Source organism: Mesoplodon bidens (assembly GCF_964165515.1).
Source record: "Mesoplodon bidens genome assembly, chromosome: 11".
Lineage (NCBI taxonomy): Eukaryota > Metazoa > Chordata > Mammalia > Artiodactyla > Ziphiidae > Mesoplodon > Mesoplodon bidens.
Genome location: NC_138167.1, coordinates 29,563,646 through 29,572,742, shown reverse-complemented (window position 1 = coordinate 29,572,742; position 9,097 = coordinate 29,563,646).

Genomic DNA, 9,097 nt, shown 5'->3' with positions numbered 1-9,097 from the left:
GAAAATACCCCACAACAAGAGAAAAAGAAACGTGCAGAAGAAGTCTCAAAGGAAATGCTTGAGTTAGGACTCTCAGCCATTATCAACAAGATGAAAAGAAGAATGGTGAAGAGAGACTAGATTGAATTCTAGAACTATTCTGCTGACAGCAGTGGCAGTAAAAAGTATAGACCTTCCTGTGAGAATCACATTCATGAAACAACAGACAGATTCTAGGAACATATGCGGGATACATAACGACAAACAATAATGTAAGAGAAGATGACAGATGTGGAAAGTAGAACAGCAATCTAACTAAAAATTAACATGTATTTCTGAATGTAGAATCAACACATCAGGACAGATAATTAAGGATATAACTGAAGAAAAATTTTCAGCATTAAAAAAAAGCAAAACTAAACTAAAATTGGATATTGAAAAGGCTTACTATTTTCTAATCAACATCAATAGCAGTAAAGTAACCAAAATCTGGTAAAATCTTTAAATTTCAATAAAAATGAAAGAATTTTCCAAACTTCCAAGTATAAAAATAAAATTGCATTAGAAGAAGCCAAAATCAGGAAATCCTCAGACTTCTCTGCTATAACACCCAATGCCAGAAGATAATCAAGTTAATGGGGTGATGACTTCACAGCCCTGACAAGAGTTTCTGCAGGAATACTTTATAGGCCAAGCTGCCACTCATTCATATGTGAAGGTAATAGACAGATGCTCTTTGTTCTGCACACTTGAGTACTCTGCCTTCAGGAATCACTGTGGGTATTATCCACAACACCCAGGCCCTGAATGAGAGGACAAAAATGATCATCGAATTAGCTTCAGGGATAAGCAAATGAGAGAAACGGGGCAGGAATTTGCTTAAGGGAGAGAGATGATGCTAATAAGTCAACAAAATTAAATCTCACTACCAAATTAGGACATCCATATGAAATGAGAATGCCAAACCCTTATATGAAACTGCTGAAGAGCAATGAAAGGGAGAAGAAAAAAATGTTTAAAATTCCCTATAAGTTAAAGCAAAAAATTATTTGATTTGATTAAGTACATTTAAGTTCATTATTTTAGTATTGATAGAATTTATGGAATGTCATCAATATTATGAGCACCACTAAAAATTTGGCATTTATCTCTTATATTATACCTAAATATTCATTTTTAATCCTTGCATTAATTCAACAAGCATATACTGACATTTAACTGTGCCAGACTGTGCTCTAGGTTTCAGGGCACACTTGAGCCTTTATCTCTCCTCCTGACTACAGACATAAGTAGGGGTACTCATGTGTTGGGTCAAGGTCAAGCACATCATTACTTTCTAGATTAGTTTAGATGATGCTTTTGGTGAGATGAGCCAAGATGGTCATGTTTCCCATGTCTATGTGTTTTTAAACGGAATCTTTCTTTGAAATGTCTATTGAAACGAAAATCCATTGATAGGTAAAATGGAACTGGGACTGACTTCAATGTAGGAGGAAACCTTTGGCCTGGGAAGGAATAGCAGGACCAGAGTAGAGTGACAAAGCACGAGGCAGAAGGCCTTGGTGAGTCACTCTAAGCTTAAGGGAGAAATGTCCTTTCACCTGGATTCTTGAACTAAGGTTGGTGTTTCCTTGCTTCTTCTCACACCAGAAGATAAGTCATCTTACCTACATAAGGTGAGTCTAGGGAAAAAAGGCCAAGGAGGCCACATGCCTATTTTGTGTCTAGGCCACTTAGCCCTCTTTCAAAAAGCACATTGTGGTTCCTTATGATCCAGTCAAGAGGGCCAGGTATTTTACATAAGGAATGAGGTCAAAATCCTTAGAGTGGCATTTCCATAAAAGTATTCTCAAAAACAAAAAGTTTGATGATAAAAATCAGGGTTTTTCAAGCTGATATTTTTTAAAAACCCTCCTAGAGTTTTATAGAATAGATTAGCATATTGATGTATCCAGCAGCAAAGTTTATTTAATCTTGGTTAATTCTGCATTTCCAAACCAAAACTGACCACAGAAGTCTTTATGTGGAAGGCTTATTTACATGTGGAAAAACAGTAAAATTGTTTATATAAAACTGTTTTAGAGTAATAGAGTAACTTTTATTTGCAGTTGTTCTCCCATTGCATAAAGTAACAATAATAATTACAGCTACTACATATTGAATGCTTACTGTATGCCTGTATGCACCAGTCTAAATGCTTTATGTGTTAAGTCATATAATCTTCAGATCATCACCATGTGATAGGTCCTGTTATAATTCCTACTTATCAGATGAGGAAACTAAGAGAAGAAATAACTTATCCAAGAGCACTCAGTTTGTAAGGGACAGAACAAGAATTTGAACTCAGGCAGACTAACTTCAGAATCCAGCACTTGATTGCCTCCTGCCCAACTATTAATGTCTTCCTATAATACAGTTAATACGTGGTTAAACAGCCAGAAAGTAAGTTCTAGATCCCAGCCAACTCCTCACCTCTTTCCAACTTGACGACTCCATTCATATCAGACAGTGGATAAGATGACAAATATAATTCTTATCTTTAGACGAGTGACAATCTGGGAAGGAGAACAGACAAGTTAGTCGATAAATACAACCCATCATGATCCATACAGTAATAAAGGAATATATCCAGGAGTTTTACATTATTTCACAACAGCTGGCAAAGGCACCGACCAATCAGAATAGAAGCTAGCCATAAGGCAGGCACAAAGTCCCAGAGGCTCCCTGCTGTACTGGCATTTCCCCTTTCCTTGCTGGATCATGGGGTGATCCACACAGTCCTGAGGTGAGGCAAGGTAACCAGGGTGTTGGAGCTCTGCGTGGGCTCAGAGCAATAGCTGTTTTTCAGCTTGCACAGAAGTCTTTCAATGTTTTAACAACAGATATGGCCATAAGGCAGCCATATTGTCTGCATATATCATGGGGGTTTTCCTGTCTACTGCATTCATTGTAGCCCTCAGGCTATCAACCAAAGGTGGCTAAACTGCTCCTAAGCTGGCTAAATTCAAGACATGGGAGGAGGAGGCTGATTTTCTCCCTCCTCTATTCTCCCTATGCCTCCGCCTCCAGCCCGCAGCAGACTTGATCCTCTATCTCAGTATTTCCCAGTGTGGTATTCATGCCATTTGTAACAAAAACAATCACTTTAGGAGGTCACAATGAGCTTAAAAAATTCTAATAGCCATGTATTTAAAACGAGCAAATCAACCCATAATTTTGTTGCCATTATTGCTTAGAACGAGACTACATTTTTTTTAAGTTTAAAAAGTTAAATAGATGTATACCAAAAAGGCAAAAATCATGAAGCTATTAAATAAAGGATTAGATCTGAGAAGCACTGTTCTATCTTAACCAGGATGACTTTCTTCATTCATCTGACATTTTTCTATATTATCTCTCAGTGCTGTGCTTAAATACTTTTTTTTTTTTCACTTCATCCTACTATTCTAGGTCACTCTTCTCCCTGGCAGCCCAAAGCCTATTGCAATCTCTTCTTCAGGAATGAACAAAATGATTTCCATATTCATCACAGCTTGCAGCTTTTGAAAGCCAGTGATAGAAATGCAAACTATCTAAAGCAAAGGAATAAAATTTATTACCTAAATATCCAAACCACAGAGATATGGATCCAACTTCAGGTATGACTGGATCCCTGGGGTAGGATATTGTCAGAACTGACACTGTTATCTCTGAGTGTTCCCCTCTTTCTTTCTCACAGACAGACTTTTCCAGGACAGTCACCATGGCAGCAGATAGCTCCAGGGTCATGCAATCTTACAATGTTGAGAACTATTTAAAATTTTCCGATAAGCCCACTTAGAAAAATTTCAGGGAAGGACTCTGATTGGATAGAACTAAGTCACATATTCAGTAGAAGTACATATTTAGGGTGGGAGAAAAGCATTTCCCCCAAAGAGAGAAAACAGAAAAATGTGGCATAAAATTTAAAATTCAAAAATGTCAACTATATAAAGAGCATCTTATGTAATTTTATGCCAAACTTTGGGTGTTTGAGAAGCTTCTCTCATATTAAGGGAGCTCAGATCTTTGAAGGGCAAGAAATTCTCTAAGATTATGTAGAAAGGTGGTCCCCATACTATATAAAGTGCTCCTAAAAGATTTTATAGACGTGGAGATGCTTGCAGGATGAGTTGGAGTTCGCTCGGTGAGCAGTAGGTAACAATCTAGGCAGAGGGAACAGTACATGAAAACCCAAAGAGGGAGAAAATAGAATAACCTGAGGGAAAACAATGTTTATCAGCTGGTTGCTTTATTTCTATTTCATCATTCCCTACAGGACTTGTGGTAGCCAGGACAAAAGCGCAAAGTTGTTGCATTCCTCAAGAGCAATAATAGAAAAAGGAATAGGAAGCAGTATTAGTCAAGATGGGCTAACTGCTGTAGAAAGTAACCTGAAGGTCTCAGGGGCTTAATGTAATACGATATGTGTCTTTTGTCTCAGTCCAGTGAAGTGAGAAGGGGGACAGGAGTGTCTGTTTTGTGCAGTCATCCAGGGACCCATGAATCTTCCAACCTCTGGCCTTGCTATTGTCTTGAAGGGTGTTTCTCAAATTCAGAATCACCTAGAGGGCTTGTTAATACCTAGATTGCTGGGCTCCAACTCCAGAGCTGCTGATCTTGGTAGGTCTTGGGTGCGTCCCAAGAATCTGCAGTTTGAACAAGTTTCCAGGTGGCATATGTGCTACTGCTCCTGGGACCCCATTTTCAAAACCACTGCTGGACAAGCCTCCAGCAATTGCCTTCAGTGTTCAGCTAGTGGATGGGGAAGAAGACAGTGCTCAGAGAAGGTACACATGCTCTTAACTACCTTCGCTAAGAGGTGGCAAGCATTACTATCGTTAAGAACTAGACACCCAGACCTATCTAGATACAGGAACTCTGGGGAATGTACCCCAGCAATGCGTTGGGAAAGGAGAAAAACTCAATTTTTGTGAGCACTAACAGTTAGTGTCACAAAGCATAACTGAACTAAAAACATCAAATAAAACCTGAAAGGCCCTCCTAGGGGCAAAAAGTGATTGGATTACTGAACTATTACAGACAGAAAAAATATTGGTTTTGTAGAATTATATTCAGAGAATATTTTCACATTGCTGGGTTGTTTTTTTTTTTTAAATATTTTTGGCCACACCCACGGCATATGGGATCTTAGTTCCCCGACTAGGGATCGAACCCATGTCCCCTGCAGTGGGAGCGTGAAATCTTAACCCTTGGACCACCAGGGAAATCCCTCCATATTGTTATTTAGCCCTCTTATTCTTTCATTCAAAAATATAAGATATCTAGAATTCTTCTGGATAGTTTTATTAGTTTGTCCACACACACACAAACACACACACACACACCCCATACTTTAGTTTGCCTTGTATTCTAGTTTGCTTTCTCTTTAGAGTGGAATTAGGTTGTATCAAGTCCTTTGTGGAAGCACGCATATTGTAAATTATTTTTAAAAATACATATATGCTAAAATAAAAATTGTTTTCCATTGGGGGAGGGTCAGCTAACTAGTAAGCGCCATTTCAGTCTGGGGTTCACAATTTAGTTGAAGTTTTTGCTAAGATCATCCTTGCCTTTCACTAACATGGTGACGATCTGAAAGATTAAAATATCCTCCTGCTGCTTATTATACAAATGAGCTGCTACACGTTATGTGCACCAATATGCTCCTCATCTGGAACCTAATTCATAACGCAGTATAAATGATGTGGCAGTTACCTCCCAAGTTGCAAAGTTGCCTTCACCTGTGGTTTAATTCTTCCAGCTGCCTTTTCCTTGTTCACTTTTCTTTCAAATACAGAAGGGCAGTAATTACGTCCTATTTTTAATTATGCATCCACTCTCAAGGGAAGAAAGGAATCTGATTGTTTCCATACAGACCCAAATTCTTCCTCCTCACTCTGGACTTGCCTTTGCTCCAACTAGTGCTGCAGTTGACGGCTGAATTTTCGGCTTGTATTAGGCTCACTTGAATTTCGGATTTTTCTGGGATTGCAATTCCTAAGGATGACAACACGGCATTACAAAGATTTGTGAGCAATAGACTTCTCATTCTCTAATTAATTCATTGTCCTTTGCAGAGACTTTGTCAGAAGCCACAAATTGCAGTGCTTGTAAAATTTTATGAACACACAATAAAAAATCCTGGGAAACTTTCATCAAATTGCAGGCCCCCGAGATATATTTAACTTCTATGAGCAATTTAACATCATATTAAATCAGTATAAACTGATTGCCAAGAAAGCATATTTTTGAGGTTTAATATTTACTCACAAAGCAAGCTAATACTGAGATATCACAGAGGCCACTTCCACAATGGGTTTATAAACTAGCAAAATCAAGGAATGATGTGAAATCCACTACATATGTGAATATCCAGCCCCACATTTCTGCTTCCTTTCCATTCCCAGTACACAGTGCTCAGCAACTGGCCTCTTGTAATGAAAATGGCCAAGGGCTTTGCCATCAGAAGACTCCAGGTTCAAGCACTGTCTCAGCAATTTTACTAGTTGTGGCCTTGTGTTGTTAACCTTTCTAAATTTCAATTTCATCATCTGGAAATGGGAATTAGAATATGAAAAATGGAACCTCCTTCACTGTATAAGTATCTTTTACAGCTACAAATCTGGGTTGTTCCCATTGACTCAGCACTGAACCGAAGACAAACCTAAGACAAAGTAGGAGAAGTGTGATCCCCTTGCCTGAGTCCCACTTCCTTTGGCCAACAATCTTGTGATGCTAATGCCTGCCCAGCCTCACCCATCTGTTTCCCTTCTGTACTTTCACTCAGTCAATGCTCTACTTCAGGCTTTGTCCCAAACTTTCCTATCTTTTGGAGACAGACTTCCAACGTGGACACTTACAGCCATGACCATTGTTTACAGAATCTCTTTTGGACAGGCAGTGGCTTTCAAAACCTTGAAATCTGTATAGTGTATACAGTGTATATACTGTATAGTGATGGATGGAAACTAAACTTTTTGTGGTAAGCACGCCATAGTATAGACAGACATCAAATTATAATGCTGTGCACATAAAACATATATAATGTTATAAACCAATGTAACCATAATAATAAATAAATAAATTGATAAATAAATAAATAAACCTTGAGATTACTTCGAGTACATAGAGTCTTATTTCAGCTCTTTACCATGTGCAGGCCAGTCCTGGATATTAAACATTTGTTCTATCAGATGTACAAGTACTACTTCAACTTTGCAGCAGAGTGTAGAATGAAACTTGGTATAAAATAAACTAGCTTTCTTGCTAGTTTGTTTGATCTTGATCTTAGGTAAGTCACCTAGCTTTCCTGAGTCCAGTTTACCTATCTATAAATAGGGATAATACGTGCCTAAGAGCGTTTGGGGAAGGATTTAATGAGGTAATAAGTATAATAGCTAAGAACTATTGAGCAGTTAAATTGTTCTAAGCACTTTACATGTAGTTTCTCAAATCATCTTCACAATAAACCCATGAGGTAGGTAAGATTATTATTCCTATTTATAGATACAATCCAAGGGGAGTAAGTAATTTGCCCAAAATTATACAATCAGTAATTGCTGGAACTGAGACAATCCCAGACCACCTGGCTCCCAAGAGCTTATCACACATATAAGGTGCTTGGTTAATTGAAGCTATAATTATCCACAGCAGGGAATATCACAAATTTACTCCTGGACAGCATGGCTTAGGAAATACAAGGTGTAGTAGAAGGAGCATAAAACTCAGGACAAAAGAATTTAGATTTGAGTCCTAGATGCATCATATCACTATATGATCTTTGGCAAGCCACTTAATTGTTCCTAGGTTGTTTCCTTGTGTGGTCAACAAGAATACTTACTCCTAAATCACAATTTTTTTTTGAGAAAGAGATAAGATACTCTTTTAAAGGATGCCTGTCAGGTCATAGCTGAATAAATTTGGGAGCTTCGTTTAGCAGAACGTTATTTCTGTTTCCCAATCTGCTTCTGCCCCTCTTTGTTGCAACAGTGCCCTATCTCTTTTCACATCAGGGCCCTGCAACACTCATGAAGGAAAAAATTATTGATATAAATACGTATCAAGACATAATCTTTTATTTTTTTTGAAGTGTATGAAGAGAGAGATTGGTTAATCTGAAAGAATGCCTTTATAATAGTGGAATTTCAGGCACTGTTCCATTCATATAAGGGAGCTATTTAAGGCAAAAGAAACTTTCTCAGTGTGCTGGAAATCATAAATCAGACCACAGAGGTCACCTCCAAGTCAGAGGGTACAAACAGGCCCAACCATTATTGTTTGCCACGCAGTCTTTTTTTTTTTTAAGTGATTATAAATGACTAGAGGTAAAATATGGGCTTAAATATTTTCACATTAATTTAAATCCCTAAAGCTTGGCCCCTATCATAGGCCGGTGAGTTTGCCACCCCTACAGATCAGCCCCTTTCTAGAGCTTTGGGGAAAGCTCAGTTGCTTAGATGAGCCACAAAGGATTGACTACCATCTGCTGTTTTCATTCATTCAATTCTGTACTTAAAGAAAAAGACCTTAGAATTTACTGTCAAGGAGAAAAATAACACACCCCTTTGGATCTCCACCTCCAGTCAGTTTTAGCCCACCAAAAAGTCACTAATATACTTAGACCTATTGTATGCACTGATTTATAGGGTAACGATATTTAACTAGGCTATAACTAAGCACCTGCACCAGAGACCCACACTCTGTGAAAACTACAGTAACAGGTTTATACTCATGAGATAATCCAGATCACTTTCCATTAACACCTACCTTGGCATTCAAACAGCTATGTAAAAAGAATCTCTTGAGTGGATCTCCACAGTAGTATTTGCTTGAACAGCTGCCCCAGAATTGACTAGTGTAAGACAATTGATGGGCAGGAATTTGAGCATTAAGACTAGGATGTGAACACCTCCCAGCCAAGTGAAACTCTGGAACACTAGACAGAGTTACTATTTTGAGAGACAATATGTCTAAATAACCACAAGAAAACTGATTCTGCAGGCGTCAACTATCACACTTGTTGACAACTGTTGTTTATTGAACATCATCAGCAAAGCCTTTGACTCTATGAAGCATAAAAAAAAAACAGTGAAATCTG